The following is a 16,357-nucleotide window of genomic DNA, read 5'->3' as shown; positions in this document are numbered from 1 at the left end:
ACGGGGGAAAACCGGAACACGGAAAACTCAGTGACTCACGGGTCTTACTTAGTACTGTGACAGCTCCATCAGCCAAGCTGAGTTCACCAATTACAACTCTTTCACAATCCGTAAACTACGTACTGATGGAATTTAGATTTGTTTTTCTCCTCCTGCCACGCCTCTGACACTACGTGTCTTCGCCCTTCCCCTCCACCCGACAGCCCACCATCCCTGGAATAAGGACAATGGTTGGATTGCCTCTTCTCTAAGTAGCACGTACTCCACGCCCACACGCCAGAGCCCGGCAGCATGACACTGACAGTTTCCAGTCCCTTCTGATCTTTCCAAGTCTTGGGAGCCTCTGCACAACTCAGAAAAACAAGAGGCGGACAGAACGCTCAAAGCGGATGGCTGGGCGTAGGAAATGCTAGTTTGGGACCTTCTGACCCTTCGCCTCGACACAGGTGGGCCAGAGAGCTGGGGCTCAAGAGTCACCACCTGGAATCTCCCAGAAAGAAGCTGGAGAAACTACCAGCCCTAGAGGGGAGAAAAGGGTCTCGAGACTCCAGCACCATCCCTGCCAGTGCTGAGAAATCCAGGGTCCAAGGCGGCGAGCCTGAGTCTGCGCGCACCACCGCGCAGCCAGACTAGCCGCCGCCGCAGAGCTCTAGGCCCCTTGGCAGGAGGCGGGGGTACCGCGGAGAGACAAGCGGGGAACCCGCAGCTTATTTCCCAGGGGCACAGCTCAGCATGCCTCTCCCCTGCACAGCCCTCCCAACTGCCCTCGTCTTGAGCGTTCTACCTGCAAGGAGCCGGCGCAGCCCGGCCTGGGCGTCCACCCCCGCCAGTCTCGGCCGCCACCGCGCAGCCTGCCTCCGGAGCAGGCAGCAGCAGCCACTGACAGAGACTGGCCCGGCCAACTCCTTCCCATCAAACCCCGCGCTCCCGCCGCTCGCCAATTGGCGCCGCGGCCGACGCGCGCCGCTCCCCCGACACGTGACCCTACCCGGGGCGGGCAGTTGTTGGAGAGGGTGGGCCGGGAGGTTGGCCTGCAGGTGTCTGTGCCTGTGGCCCCCGTAGCCAGCCTAGGCTGCTCTTTGTCGCGTTGGAGGCAAGTACTGCCGCTTATTATGACTCTTAGAATATAGTTATTTCTTACTCTTCCGCTGCCTCCTTTTCTTTTAAAGCCTGTTCTGCCAGGTCTCGCTGGAGGGGGAAACCCCTGAAACTGGTCTCGGTGGTCTCAGACCGACCGCCGCGCAAGCGAAGAGTGGGAGTTAAGGAGGATGGAGATGGGTGCGTCTGGAAGGGAGTCCGTCCTGAGGAGTCCCCGATCAGCTGTCAGCCAGCCGGCAGCCGAGCAAGTTAGACTACACAGCTCAGGAGAAGCCAGTTCCCATTCAAGCCAGTGGAGAAAAGTCAGCCTGGCCCCTAGGAGTGTTTGACGCTCTGTCATTCATGGACGTCAAAAAGGGTCATTTGATGACTTGGACGCTTACCTCACCGGCGTGAGGTAAGCTTCAAATGCCATATCATGTTACTTTGAAGCCTGCAGTTAATAACATAAGCTGAGTTTTCTATCTTAGAACTCTCAACCTCAAGAACACTCTCCACAGGCCCTGATAAGTGGACCCACAAAAAACCACCCAGGTTATATTTGACTCAGATTTGAAACGCTGCTTAAACGGTATTAAGCTTCCTCCTCAACTGGAAAAGACAAATAACAAATGATACCTGAATGAAAAAAGACTAGACGTGCATACAGTAATGTGTGAGCAGGGAAACTTCCGCAAAGCTTTTTATCATGCTTTACCCCATGTGCAGACATTTTTTATGTTTTTTTCTTTCCTATTTTAGTTACATATACAGAAAAGTTTCAATGATTTTTAAAGAGTATAGTAGTTTTAATATGTTACATTTAAACTTCGACGACGCAAGCAAGTTATCAGGAATGTAAGCATTGTCTGGTTCCTAAGAACAATTTATTATGCTAGAAGCTACCACATAATTCACTGTGGAAGTTGCTTGCCCTAATTGCCTAAAATATTTAGTTACAGTTCTGTACACTTGAAAGGCTGAAAGGGAACTGAAGTTTAGTGTGTTACTGTGGATCACTTTCCCAATGTAGAAGAAAATGGACAGAAACATTTCACCTGTTTTGATATGGAAATTTAGCCATTTTGTTTTTCAACCTTTGCTGTTTCAAAGTATTAAAGTCCTGTGCAGTTTTGCAAATACATTTTACCTCAGAAAGATATCCTTTCCTAAGAAGACTGGGAGGAATGGCTTTCCACTTGCCAATAATGTGTCCTCTGGTTTTAACTGAGCCATCAATGTCTGTATTCCAGCCTGGGCTACCAAGCAAGACCCCACCTCTAAAAAAGGGGGGGAGTAGCGGGGGAGGGTGGACAGAGAAGAGCTGGCTGATGCACCAGAGTCCAGAAACCTACTCCTGAGATAAAATTCCCTAGGGAATTGCTCTACCAAGACTAAAGATTTGACCTGGCAAGAGGAGGGAGAGAAGTAGTTAATCATTAACTCTTTTAATCCTCCCAACAACCTTTTTAGTATAGTATCATTTTTCAAATGAGGAAACTGAAAAGTAGAGAGATTATGTACACTGTTGAAGGAAACAACATAAAAGATTATGCACACCTTGTTACCTTCAACAGTGTACATAATCTCACTGCCTCCTTTATATCAAGAAGAGTTCATCAAGCAAATAAAGTGAGGGAAAGACATTACACGCAGAGGAATCAACATATACACTATTGTGACTGGACTTCAGGCTGTAGGGTGATTCCAAGTATTTATTCACAAGGCCATGTGTTAAGTGCTGAGGATACAGGGATAAATAAACAGCTGTCCTAAAGCAGCTGACACTAGTGAGAGAAACCTTAAAAAATATATACAATGTAGACTAAATAAGTTCTGTGATAGAGGCTAATGTTTGCAGTATTGGAAAATGATAAGACAACAGCAGCCGGAGGGGATGTGGAAAAGCTAGTGAAGGTGCTGCTTTAGCAGAGTCCAAATGTCAAGAGTTATCCCCTGCTAATCCTGAAATTGTCCTGAGATAGGGTCTATGGAAGTGAAATCCAAAGAACAACAGAAAAGAACACCAGAGAATACTTTGAGAGAAGAAAAAATTGCTCTAGCCAATGGAGTTTTAAATGGTCTAGTTTAACAAATAGGTTGAATTTATCTAGGTGCTATGAGAATGTACCTAAGTGGCATTCATTGATCTTGTCAGAGAGGTTAGGTAAGGCTTCTTTGAGGAAGTCACACTAGACTGGAGATCTGAAAGATGAGAAACTGAAAAAGTGAGAGAGGGAAACAGAGGGAATATCATGTGTAAAGCCCTTTTATCAAGAGGGAACACCACAAGACTGGGGACTGAAAGGAGGCCGTTGTGGCTAGAGCCTAGGTTGCAGGGACAGAGTGCACCAGTTTGAAGCTGGAGACCAGACTAAGCAGAGTCTGATTGACCATATTAAGAACTGTAATCTTAAGAGAAAAAGGGAGGGGGAGGGTATTTGACATGATCAGATCTATGTTTTGAAAAGATCATTCCAGCTGCCGTGTGGGAACACAAGCAGAGCCAGCACTGGACTAATTAAATCTATGACTGGTGGTTGGTGTTAGTAGACATTCAAATGGATTGGGATAGGAACAAGGAGATGACAGAAGTGGGGGAAATGGAACAATAGGATGTAAAGTGGGAGGTCTTGGTGATGGATTCAAATATCATGGGGTGGGATGGGGACTGAGGGAGGAGGAGTCAGATAACTCAGAATTTCTAGCAGACCCAGTGGGTGGATAGTAATGCCATCATTGAGATATGGAGGACACTGGAAGAAAGCCAGGTTTGGGGGAAAAGGGTAATTTCAATTTGAACACGTTTAGTTTAAGATATTTTTGTGACTTCAAGGGAAGATGTAAACAGTTGGATCTATGGGTCTGCATCACTGGGCTGGAGAAAAAAAAAAATGTTACCATTAACTATTTGTCATTTTCTGCAGGGTACTTCTTTTTTCAAAATACAGATATCTTTATTGTAAGCAAGATGTTTTGTTTTTAAACATATTTAGAAGCACTTGAACCCAGGAGGCAGAGGTTGCGGTGAGCCAGGATCGCACCATTGCACTCCAGCCTGGGCAACAAGAGCAAAACTCAGTCTGAAAATAAATAAATAAATAAATAAATAAAACTATATTGAGAAGAACAGAAGTTTAAAAGTGAGTCTGTAGAGCAGTTTCCCAGACTTCTCTGACAGTCACCAGGGTCCCTTGTCAAAAACTCAAATTCTCAGGCCCCTCTCCTAGAGATTCTGATTTCACTTGTCTGGTATGGGGGGGCTAGAAATGTGGATTTTTAACAAGTACCACCGGAGAGTCTTATCACTGAGTTTCTCTGGGAAGTGGTATGCCAATGCCAGAGGCTACCTGCATAAGAGTCACCACAGTGCTTATTGAAATATAGATTCTCAGGCCCTACAGACTAAATCTCTAGGTATAGAAGGGTTGTAAGGAATGGAAAAAGGAATATGGTACCATGTCAGGTGGTCCAAGACCTCACACTTCATCTTTGACAGAGGTGTCCTACGCTTTCCACTGGGCAACGCTGAGGAAAGTGGATGTCCTTTGTGGGTGATGCAGATTTCGGCAGCAGGCAGCCCTCACAGGCTGCAATGATAATAGCTCTTTGCCTAGGCCTCCTGCCCTGTCCACTGAAATGGCACTCAGTCCACTTAGATCATCTCTTTTTTCCACCAATCCTATCAAGGTTCATTGTTCCCTCCTGGCCCCCAAATCTTTTTCAATGTTATTTCCACACCCTGTCATTCTACTCCCAGTCTAGGTGTTTTTCAGCAAATCTCGTGGCCAGAGCTGGGGAGAAATAGGGTCAAATGCTATGTTTCATTCCTGACATGGCTTTTTTTGTTCTTGAGAACCTACTTTGGAAGCGTTTTTAAAGACTGAGCTGTGTCAGGGAGAAAAGACTTTTCTTCTGCTCTCTTATCTTTCCTCTTTGGGGGACTGCAAATTAAAACGACAAAGATAGCAAGAAAAAAAAGAATTTAATTACATATGTACACAGAGAGAGAGAGAGAGAGAGAAATTCGCAAATAACTGTGACCCTAGGTGGTTAGAATTTGGAACTTATATGCCATCTTACTAGGGGATGAAGAAGGGCAGAGAGGCCCTTCTAAGAGAATAAATGACTTCTTCAAAGAAGTGAGGGAGAGACAAAGCACTTAGAGGAAACAAAAGACTTTTTGGAAAGAAAAATGGACCTTTAGGAGACTAGATGGAAGATATGATAGTTTTGTAACAATGTCTGGGTATGGTACAGATATCTCCTCTCTCAGAAGAAAATATTAGAGTTGCTCCCCAGGAGAGGATTTATAACAATTGAGTTCTTTGGGGAGGCTTTGCTTTTAGGCACATAAGGGATTTCAGGAACTCAAGTGCCTTCAGCTCAAAATAATTTTTATGCCATTGTAGCTTATTCTGAACCCCTTCAGTTATTGTTCTCCTTGTAGTCTTGCTGTAACAATTCCAAGTCTCTGTGAAACACCGTAGATGCTTTTGAATAGAGGAAGAATCAGAACATATGAAGAAAAAAATGATTAGAATGGTTTGTTTGTGATGGCAAACATACATAAAAGTTTATAAAACTAATATTACTACTTAATGCAATAACACAAACACTCACGTAACCCCATATGGGCCAAAGTAGAACATTCAACACTTCAAAAGGCCCAATGTGCTCCTTCCCTTATAACCTTCAAGTGCTTAGAGATGACTACTATCATGATTATTATTATATTCACTTTCTTGTTTTTCTTTCTAGTTTTACTGCCTAATTACTCATCTTTAAACAATATCATTTTTTAGCTCTACGTATATGGAATCACGGAGTAAGCTTTTTATTTACATGTCTTGAACTTTTTGGTTGATATGGCTGTAGTTTATTCATTTTTGTTGCTGTGTGTTACTATATTGCATTGGTGTATCATAATTTATTTTATTGCTGATGGACATATGGGCTATTTCTAGGTGCTGTAAAAATTTGTGTAAACACACACATATATGTGTGTCCTCTGAGTACATGAATGTGTGTATAAATTTATTTGTTTGTTTATTTATTTATATTCTGGAGCACATAAACACAGATTTCTTTGGAGTCTTTTCCTTGATATGCAGTTCCTGGTTTGTAGAGCATGTTTATATCAATACATTTAGCTTAACAAGATCATGTCAAAAATTTTTTAAATGATTGTACCAATTTGTATAACCAACAACATACAAAAGTTTCTGTTGCCCTGCATTCTCACCAACACTTGATGTTGTCAGATACTTTAGTTTCTGTTACTCTAATGAATGTGTAATGCTGTTTTACTGTGACTCTATTTTGAGTTTCCCTGATTTTTAATGAAGAATAGCTCCTTTTTACATGAGCATTGTCTAATTATTTAGGACTTTCCCCACTTTTCTATTGGATTGTTTGTATTTTTCTTATTTTGGTATTAATCTGTTATATAATGTTGAAACAAGTTTTATTGATTATGTATGCTACACATGCTTTTCCTACTTTGTTGCTTGTACTTTCATTGTCTTAATGTCTTTTGGTTAAAACAAATTATCAATGGAGTAAAATTCATCACTCTTCCCTTATGAGTAATGATATCTGTATCCTATTTAAGAAATCATTTCCAACCCTAAGGTCATTAAGACTTCTATATTGTCTTCTAAAATTTTATTGCTTTGCTTTTCAAATATTATTCTAGGCAGACCTGAAATTAATGTCCTTACATGTGGAGAAAGGGAGGCATATGTAGATCCCCAACCCTTCCATCTGGAAAATTAGACCAGCACTATTTGTTGAAAGATGGTCCTCTCTGCCCTACCCTGCAATGTGATCTTGGTCATGAACCAAGTAGTCATATATGTATGGAGTTGTTTCTGACCTTGGTATTCTTTCCATTGATCTATTATCTTTTTTATATATTGCTGGATTTAATATGCTAACATTTTGTTTAAGATTTCAGGGGATCTCACAGATAAGACCGACCTGTAATTTTTCTTTTTGGTAATGTCTTTTTCTGAATTTGGTACCAAATTATTCTACCTACCCTCATAAAATGAATTAGGGAATACACTTTCTTTTTTTTGAGATGGAATTTCGCTGTTGTTACCCAGGTTGGAGTGCAATGACACAATCTCAGCTCACCGCAACCTCCGCCTCCTGGGTTCAGGCAATTCTCCTGCCTCAACCTCCTGAGTAGCTGGGATTACAGGCACACACCACCATGCCCAGCTGATTTTTTGTATTTTTAGTGGAGACAGGGTTTCATCATGTTGACCAGGATGGTCTCGATCTCTTGACCTCGTGATCCACCCGCCTCGGCCTCCCAAAGTGCTGGGATTACAGGCTTGAGCCACCGCGCCTGGCCCACTTTCTTTTTCCTACTCAGTTGTCATTACTTTTACCCACCTATTCTTTTTGTTTCTGGAATCAAGTTGTCAAGAACTCCCAAAACTCTGTGGATTTTTATTAAAACTTCTGTTTGTATATTAATTTCAGGGAAAACAAAATTCTTCTACATGAGCCTTTCTTTACAGGAGTCTGTATTTGTTCAAATGTCCTCATATATGTTTTCAAAAAAAATGATCATTTTCATCATATAAGTCATGTATCTTATAGTAGGCAGAATTCTAAAGTCCCGCTAAGATTTCCACCCCTACTCAGTAAAACACTAATCTAGGCACTGCTAAGGATTTACAGATAAGTTAAAGACCTTAAAGTAGGGAAATTATTATATCCGGTTGGCCCAATCTACTCCCTTGAGCCCTCATAAAAAGAAATTTCTTCAGCTGAAGTCAGTCAGATGTGGCAAAAAGAAAAACTGAGAAAACATGAGGCAGAAAGATCAGAGACATTCAAATCATAAGAAAGTCTTGATACTGCCGTGCGGTGGCTCACGCCTGTAATCTCAGCACTTTGGGAGGCTGAGGCAGGTGGATCACTTGAGCTCAGGAGTTCTAGACCAGCAACATGGTGAAACCCCATCTCAACTAACAACAGAAAAATCAGCAGGCCAGGCACAGTGGCTCAAGCCTGTAATTTCAGCACTTTGGGAGGCTGAGGTGGGTGGACATGAGGTCAAGAGATCGAGACCATCCTGGCCAACATGGTGAAACACCATCTCTACAAAAAATACAAAAATTAGCTGGGTGTGGTGGCGTGCTCCTGTAGTCCCAGCTACTCAGGAGGCTGAGGCAGGAGAATTGCTTGAACCCGGGAGGCAGAGGTTGCAGTGAGCCGAGATTGTGCCACTGCACTCCAGCCTAGCACCTGGTGACAAAGTGAGACTGTCTCAAAAAATAAATAAACAAATAAGCTGGGTATGCTGGCACATGCCTGTGGTCCCAGCTACTTCAGAGGCTGAGGCAGGAGGATTTCTTGAACCCAGGAGGCAGAGATTGCAATAAGCTGAGATTGCACCACTGCACTCCAGCCTGAGTGACAGAGACTCCATCTCAAAGAAAAAAAAAAAGTACAGGTAGCTTCTAAAAGCTAAGAATGGCTCCTGGCTGACAGCTAGCAAGCAATGGAGAGCTTAGCCCTACAAGTGCATGGAACTAAATTCTGTCAACCACCTGAATAAGCAGGGAACAGATTATCCCTTAGAGCCTCCAGAAAGGAACACAGTAATACCTGATTGCAGCCTTGTGAAACCTAGCACAGAGAACTAGCTGAGTCACTCTGTGCTTTGATTTCTGACCTACAGAACTGTGAGATAATAAATGAGTGTCATTTTAAGCTGGTAAATTATGGTAATGTGTTATGGCAGGAAAAGAAAACTAATACATATCTTATTGGGCAAAAATACTTTTGGTAGCTCATCAGGTAGGCCTTTAAGTAGAATGAGTCACACTACTCAAATCCTGTGGCTGAAATTGTTTCACCTTTTAGAATTTTGACTAAAAGTGGATATGCTGTATTTATAAGGCAGATGGCACTTGGAGTTGCTATCAGCTACTTCCTGAAAATGGGCTTGATAGAAAAGACAGATACTACTTGGGAAAAGAATGAAGTAAATACAGGAAAAACACAGCATCAAAATCCAAAAGCATGGGGTAAGAGTAGAATGAGCAGCATAGCTTCTCAGCCTGTTTGCTCATTTCGAATTTGGACTCATCCATCACACTCTCCTGAAATAAATGTGTGCTAAATGTGGTTCATATGTTCCACTTAAAAAGTGAGAAAATAGGCCGGGCCCAGTGGCTCACACCTGTAATCCCAGTATTTTGGGAGGCCAAGGCAGATGGATCACGAAGTCAGGAGTTTGAGGCCAGCCTGGCCAAGATGGTGAAACCCCGTCTCTATTAAAAATACAAAAATTAGCTGGGTGCAGTGGCAGGCGCTTGTAATCCCAGCTACTCAGGAGGCTGAGGTAGGAGAATCACTTGAAACTGGGAGGCAGAGGTTGCAGTGAGCCAAGATTGCACCACTGCACCCTAGCCTGGTTGACAGAGCAAGACTCCATCTCAAAAAAAATAAAATAAAATAAGAAAATAAGCTCTAGATCTCTGTGAAATAACTCTGCAAATATTGAATGTATTTTGATACTGACATTTATCAAGTCTAACATTAAAGTTTCTATTATCATAAATAATACATATTCCAGAAACCATTTGTGTCTGAAAGGCATGATTTAAAATTAGAACACAAGGTATCCTGGCATGTAGACCTGTCTCAAACCTCCATGTGAGCTCAATCTAGTTATCAAAAAGAGAGGAACATTTCCTTCTTACAATTAAAAAAAAAGGTCTCATTCTAGATATATATGCTAAGTAGGTTTAAAAAATGCATTCTTGGCTTGGTGCTCAGTAACTCTGAAAGGTGATATTCTAATGCTTCCTAAAAAGTAAATGATACACATGACAAATCAGGTAGCTGGTGAAACTTGAGTCTTCCCTAATATGCATGTAAAGCTTACACATAAAATAAGGAAGATGGAGCTTCAGCTAATTCAGACTGAGATTTATTGTTAATAGGAGTCATAAGAGTGCATGGTATTTCACAAAGCATAAAATATGGAAGACAGATTTCCTGCCCTGAGGAGCTTAGTAAAACATGTGCAGACAGTAGGTAACAGGAAAAATATTAAGTCATGGTGATTTACAAAGTGCTCATCAATGGAATACCAGATAGAAGAAGATGGCTTATAAAAACAATGGGAAAATGTCTGGCTTTTTGAAAAAGATCTTCTTGCAAAAGCTTGAAGAAATGAAAGTTCTAAGAAATGATGAAAGGGGAAAAATTGAAAGGAAAGGTGGAGAAAAGGCTCAGGCTGCTATGAGACCTAAACCAATATGCGAATTATAGAATGTAGGATTGACTTGACAAACCTCTGAAAACAGACAACTGGAAATTCTAAGTATACATCTCATTTCTTATAAAACTTAAGAGACAGTTTTCTCAAATAATAGATACTAAACCAAACCTTGTTCAAGCCATATTATATTCTGTCTATAACATATGTACATATAAATAAAATTCCATGTAGATCTGTATACTGCTGAATTGTCAATAACTTTATAAGTTTGATTTTTTGAGTTATAGTATGAAAGTAACTTTACCTTAGAAGATGTATTCAAAAGTACTAGTTTTCTTTATACATACATACGTTACAGAAAAGGCCCAATGCTGTAGCAATACTGAAATCAGAACCAATATTTCCCTATAAGATAAAGACCAACTTCCTATACAGTACATTCAAGGCCTGTATCATCTCCAGACTCCACCTTTGTTGACCAGACTTCTCTTTATTCCTCCAATGGGTTGTATTCATCAAATTGTCTGTCCCAGTAATTTGCCTATTTTTAAATGGATTATTTGGCCAAGCACAGGGACGCATGCTTGTAATTCCAATATTTTGGGAGGCCTAGGTGGGAGGACTGCTTGAGCCCAAGAGACTGAGTCTGCAGTGAGCCATGATCACTACTGAAGTCTAGCCTGGGCAACAGAGCAAGATACTGTCTCTAAAAAATAAAGTTAAAAAAAGAAAATTGGATCATTTGTCTTAATTAAAAGGTTTTGAATATTCTTTATATATTCTGAATACTAATTATTTTTAGATATGTAATTTTCAAATATTTCTCCAGGTCTGTGGCTTGTCTATTCATTTATTTAACATTGTCTTCAAATAGCAAATTTTTTAAATTTTGATGAAGGAAATTTATAATTTTTATGGGCTTTGCCTTTGGTGTTATATCTAAGAAATATTTGCCTAACCCAAGATCACAAATATTTTATTCTATGTTTTAATCTACAGGTTTATACCTTAATATTTTGCTTTTAGGTCTTACAGTTATGTTGAGTTGGTTTTGTAAAAGTATGAGGTAGGGGGTTAACATTCCTTTTCCTTGCATATGGATGTCAAACTGTTTCAGCACCATCTATTGAAAAGACTATCCTTTTCCATTGAATTGCTTTTGTATCTTTGTCAAAAATCAATTGTCTGGATATTTGTGAGTCTATGTCTAGACTCTCTTCTTTCCATTTACCCATGTTCTCTATTTTTGCCTTTTGCTATACCATCTTGGGTACTATACCTTCGCAGTAAGTCTTGAAATGAAGTGGTGTGAGCCCTCCAACTTTGTTCTTGTTAAAAATTGTCTTGGCTAACCTAGTTCTATATGAACTTTTAAATAAACCTCAATTTCTAGAAAAGTATTTTGCTGGAATTTTTATTGGGATTGCATTGATCTATAGATCACTTTGAGAAAAATTGGGTTATTAACAATATTGAGTTGTCCTATCCATGGATACAGTATTTCTATCCATTTATTTAGGTCTTTGATTTGCTTTATCATTATTTTGTAGTTTGCAGCATACATATTTGCATATTTTTGTATTTTAAATTTATGGCTAATTATTTCATCTTTAGTGCTATTATAAATTATACTGTTTTAAATTTTGATTCCCAAATATTTATTGACAATATGTAGAAATAAGAATTATTTTGGGCCAGGAGCGGTGGCTCAAGCCTGTAATCCCAGCACTTTGGGAGGCCGAGGTGGGTGGATCACAAGGTCAAGAGATCGAGACCATCCTGGTCAACATGGTGAAACCCCATCTCTACTAAAAATACAAAAAATTAGCTGGGCATGGTGGCGCATGCCTATAATCCCAGCTACTCAGGAGGCTGAGGCAGGAGAATTGCCTGAACCCAGGAGGCGGAGGTTGCGGTGAGCCAAGATCACGCCATTGCACTCCAGCCTGGGTAACAAGAGCAAAATCCGTCTCAAAAAAAAAAAAAAAAGAATTATTTTTATCTTTGTACCTTTTGTTACTTTTCTAAAATGAGTAATTCATTCTAGGCTTTTTTTATAGATCCCTTGGGGTTTTTTTATATAAAAATTACATAGTCAGACAAATGGGACCTAAACAGACTCCACAGCTTCTGCACAGCAAAAGAAACAGTCACTAGAGTGAATCGGCAACCAAAAAACAGAATGGGAAAAAATGTTTGCAGTTTACCCATCTGACAAAGGGCTGATATCCAGAATTTACAAAGAACTCAAACAGATTTACAGGAAAAAAACAAGCCCATTCAAAAATGGGCAAAGGATATGAACAGACACTTTACAAAAGAAGTTATATATGAGGCCAACAATTATATGAAAAAATGCTCATCATCACTGATCATTAGAGAGATGCAAATCAAAACCACACTGAGATACCATCTCACGCCAGTTAGAATGGCGATCATTAAAAAATCTGGAGACAACAGATGCTGGAGAGGATGTGGAGAAAAAGGAACACTTTTACACTGTTGGTGGGAGTGTAAATTAGTTCAACCATTATGGAAGACGGTTTGGCGATTCCTCAAGGCCTTAGAAATAGAAATTCCATTTGACCCAGCAATCCCATTACTGGGTATATATCCAAAGGACTATAAATCGTTCTACTATAAGGACACATGCACACGAATGTTCATTGCAGCACTGTTTACAATAGCAAAGACCTGGAACCAACCCAAATGCCTATCGATGATAGACTGGATTGGGAAAATGTGGCACATATACACCATGGAATATTATGCAGCAATCAGAAATGATGAATTCGTGTCATTTGTAGGGACATGGATGACTCTGGAGAACATCATTCTCAGCAAACTGACACAAGAACAGAAAATGAAATACCGCATATTCTCACTCATAGGAGGGTGATGAAAAATGAGAACACATGGACACAGGGAGGGGAGTACTAAACACTGGGGTCTATTGGGGGGAAAAGGGGAGGGCCAGCGGTGGGGGGGAGCTGGGGAGGGATAGCCTGGGGAAAAATGACAAATGTGGGTGAAGGGGAGAAAGGAAACAAAACACACTGCCATGTGTGTACCTATGCAACTGTCTTGCACGTTCTGCACATGTACCCCAAAACCTAAAATGCAATAAAAAATTAAAAAAAAAAATTACATAGTCTGAACAGAGAGTTCTATCTTTTCCTTTCCAATCTATATTTTTTTAATCTTGTTTCTTGCCTTGCTGCACTATCTAATACCTCCAGAATAATGTTGAGTAGAATAGTGAAAGCAGACATCCTTGCCTTACACTCAGTCTTAGGCAGAAAACATTGAATCTTTCACCTGATAAAAAGATGTAGACCTTTTTATCAGGATAAGGAGGTTCCCTAGTTTGTGGAAAACATTTATCATGAACAAATCTTGAATCTTGTCAAATGCTCTTTCTGCAACTACTGAGATGATCACATGGTTTTTCTTATGAAGTTGCTGTAATGAATGACATTGACTTTCAAATCTTGAACAAGCCTTGTGTTCCTGGAATAAACTCAAGGTGGTCATGACATGCTATTCTTTTTATATATTGTTGGATTCAATTTACTAGTATTTTGTTAAAGAGTTCACATTCATGTTTATGGGAATATTGCTCTCTAGTTTCCTTTCTTATTATGGAATGTCTTTGTTTGGGGATGAGTTGGGAAGTGTTCTCCTATTTTCTGAAAGAAAGTGTGACGTATTGGTATTGTATTTGGTAGAACTTACCAGCAAAACCAGTTTCATTGTTGGAAAGTTTTTAACTGCAAACTCAAAATCTTCAATAAATGTAAAACAATTCAGATGATCTAGTTCTTCAGTGAGCATTGACAGTTTGTGTATTTCAATAAATTAATCTCTTTCAACTAAGTTGTCAAATCTATTAGTATAAAGTTGTTCACAATATTCCCTTATTTGCTTTTGTTTGTTTGTTTTGTTTTTGTTTTTTTTTGAGACAGGGTTCCACTCTGTTGCCCAGGCTGGAGTGCAGTGTCACAATCTCAGCTCACTGCAACCTCTGCCTCTTGGGTAAAAGAGATCTTCCTGCCTCATCCTCTGGAGTAGCTGGGACTACAGGCATGGGCCACCACACCCAGCAAACTTTAGTACTTTTAGTAGAGACAGGGTTTTGCCATGTAGGCCACACTGATCTTGAACTCCTGATCTCAGGCAATCTGCCCACCTCAGCCTCCCAAAGTGCTGGGATTACAGGTGTGAGTCACCATGCCCGGCCCTGCTACTTTCATGTTTGATATTGGTAATTTATATCATCTCTCTCTCTCTTTTTCTCAGTCTGGCTAAAGGTTTATCTCTTTTAAAAAATAAACTTTTCGTTTCAATAATTTTTCTCTATTATTTTTCTACTTGTAATTTCGTTGACTTTTGCTTTTCATCATTTCCTTCCATCTGTTTGCTTTGGATTTAACATGCTCTTCTATCATTTTTTTAAGTGGAAATTTTGATCACTGATGTGAGATATTCTTATTTTCTAATCTTAGCAATTAATGCTACAGATTTCTTACTAATCACTGTTTTAGCTCCATCCCCATATTTTGATGTTATGTTTTATATTTTCTTCAATCAAAATGTTTTCTAATTTCCCTTGTGACTTTCTCTTTTACCCATGCTGTATTTAGAAATCATTGTGTCTGTAGTATCTAAATATATGGTGATTTTCCAAATATCTTTTTGTGATTGATTCCTAACTTAATTATTTTATAACTGAGATCATGGTTTCTATGATTTTACTTTTTAAAAATTTAAGGTTGGGTGTGGTGGCTCACACCTGTAATCCCCGCACTTCGGGAAGCCTAGGTGGGCAGATCATCTGAGATTAGGAGATCGAGACCAGTCTGGCCAACATGGTGAAACCCCGTCTCTATTAAAAATACAAAAATTAGCCGGGCATGGTGGTGCACACCTTTAATCCCAGTTACTTGGGAGGCTGAGTGAGGCAGGAGAATCATTTGAACCTGGGAGGCCAAGGTTGCAGTAGCTAAGATAGCACCACTTCACTCTACTCTGGATGACAGAGTGAGACCCTGACTCAAAAAAAAGAAAAAAAAGGAGAAAGGAAATTTGGGCCAGGTACTGTGGCTCATGCCTTTAAGCCCAGCACATTGGGAGGACAAGGCGGGTGGATTGCTTGAATCAAGTGTTCAAGACCAGCCTGATCAACATGGTAAAACCCCATCTCTACTAAAATACAAAAATTAACTAGGTGTGTGGTTGATGCCTGTGATCCCAGCTACTAGGGTGGCTGAGGCAGGAAAACCACTTGATCCCAGGAGGGCAGAGGTTGCAGTGAGCTGAGATTGCCATCTGCACTCCAGCCTGGGCAACAGGGCGAGGCTCCATGTCAAAAAAAAGTGTTATAGTTTGTTTTATTGGCCATAATATTGTCTTTCTAGATAAATGTTCCATATGCAGTTGAAAAGAATGTGTATACTAATATTGTTGGGTGGAGTATTCTATAACTGTCAATTAAATATAGTTGGTTTCAAAAGTATTGTTCAGGTCTTTCATATCCTTGTAACTTTCTGTCAACTTCTATCAATTACTAGGAGGAGGATGTTAAAGTCTTTATATGTAATTGTGGATTTATTGCTACCATGTTTTGCTTTATGTATTTTGAAGCTCTGTTGTTAGGTATAAACACATTTGAGATTATTATATCTTCTTGGTGAATTCACTATTTATCATCATGTGATGTTTCTTTATATTCCTGATAGTATCTTTATTCTAAAGACTATCTTGCCTATATTCTAAACACTAATATAACTGCTCCAGCATTGTTTGATTAGTCATTGCATGGTATACCTCTATTCATACTTGTAACCTATCCTACATCTTTATACTTGAAGTGGGTTTCTTGTAAGCAATATTTAGTTGGGCCTTTTTAATACAATCTTACAATAGCTACTTTTTTACAGTTTTATAGAGGTGAAATTTATTTATACCTTTTGATATTGTCCCACAGGCCCTTGAGGCTTTGCTTACTGATTTTTCAATCTATAATAT

The 16,357-nt window shown here is 40.0% G+C and overlaps 1 protein-coding gene across 6 annotated transcripts in view; it reads right to left on the bottom strand.

The window, feature by feature from the left end:
• The window catches only part of LNPK (lunapark, ER junction formation factor), a 68,731-nt gene extending 67,295 nt beyond the window's left edge, over nt 1-1,436 (bottom strand). For 4 of the 6 annotated variants that reach the window (XM_035304481.3, XM_035304478.3, XM_008998666.5 and 1 more), the window contains exon 1: nt 785-891. The gene's annotated coding sequence lies outside the window, so the exon portion shown is untranslated. Of the gene's footprint in view, nt 1-48; nt 221-784; nt 892-1,141 lie in introns of those variants that run through there. The other 2 variants (XM_035304479.3, XM_035304480.3) reach the window with 2 other exon arrangements.
• Nucleotides 1,437-16,357: the final 14,921 nt, after the last annotated feature.

The sequence above is a fragment of the Callithrix jacchus genome, chromosome 6 (genome assembly GCF_049354715.1).
Source record: "Callithrix jacchus isolate 240 chromosome 6, calJac240_pri, whole genome shotgun sequence".
NCBI classification, from domain to species: domain Eukaryota; kingdom Metazoa; phylum Chordata; class Mammalia; order Primates; family Cebidae; genus Callithrix; species Callithrix jacchus.
The sequence above is the reverse complement of the archived record's forward strand: the minus strand, read 5'-3'. Positions and strand labels throughout refer to the sequence as shown.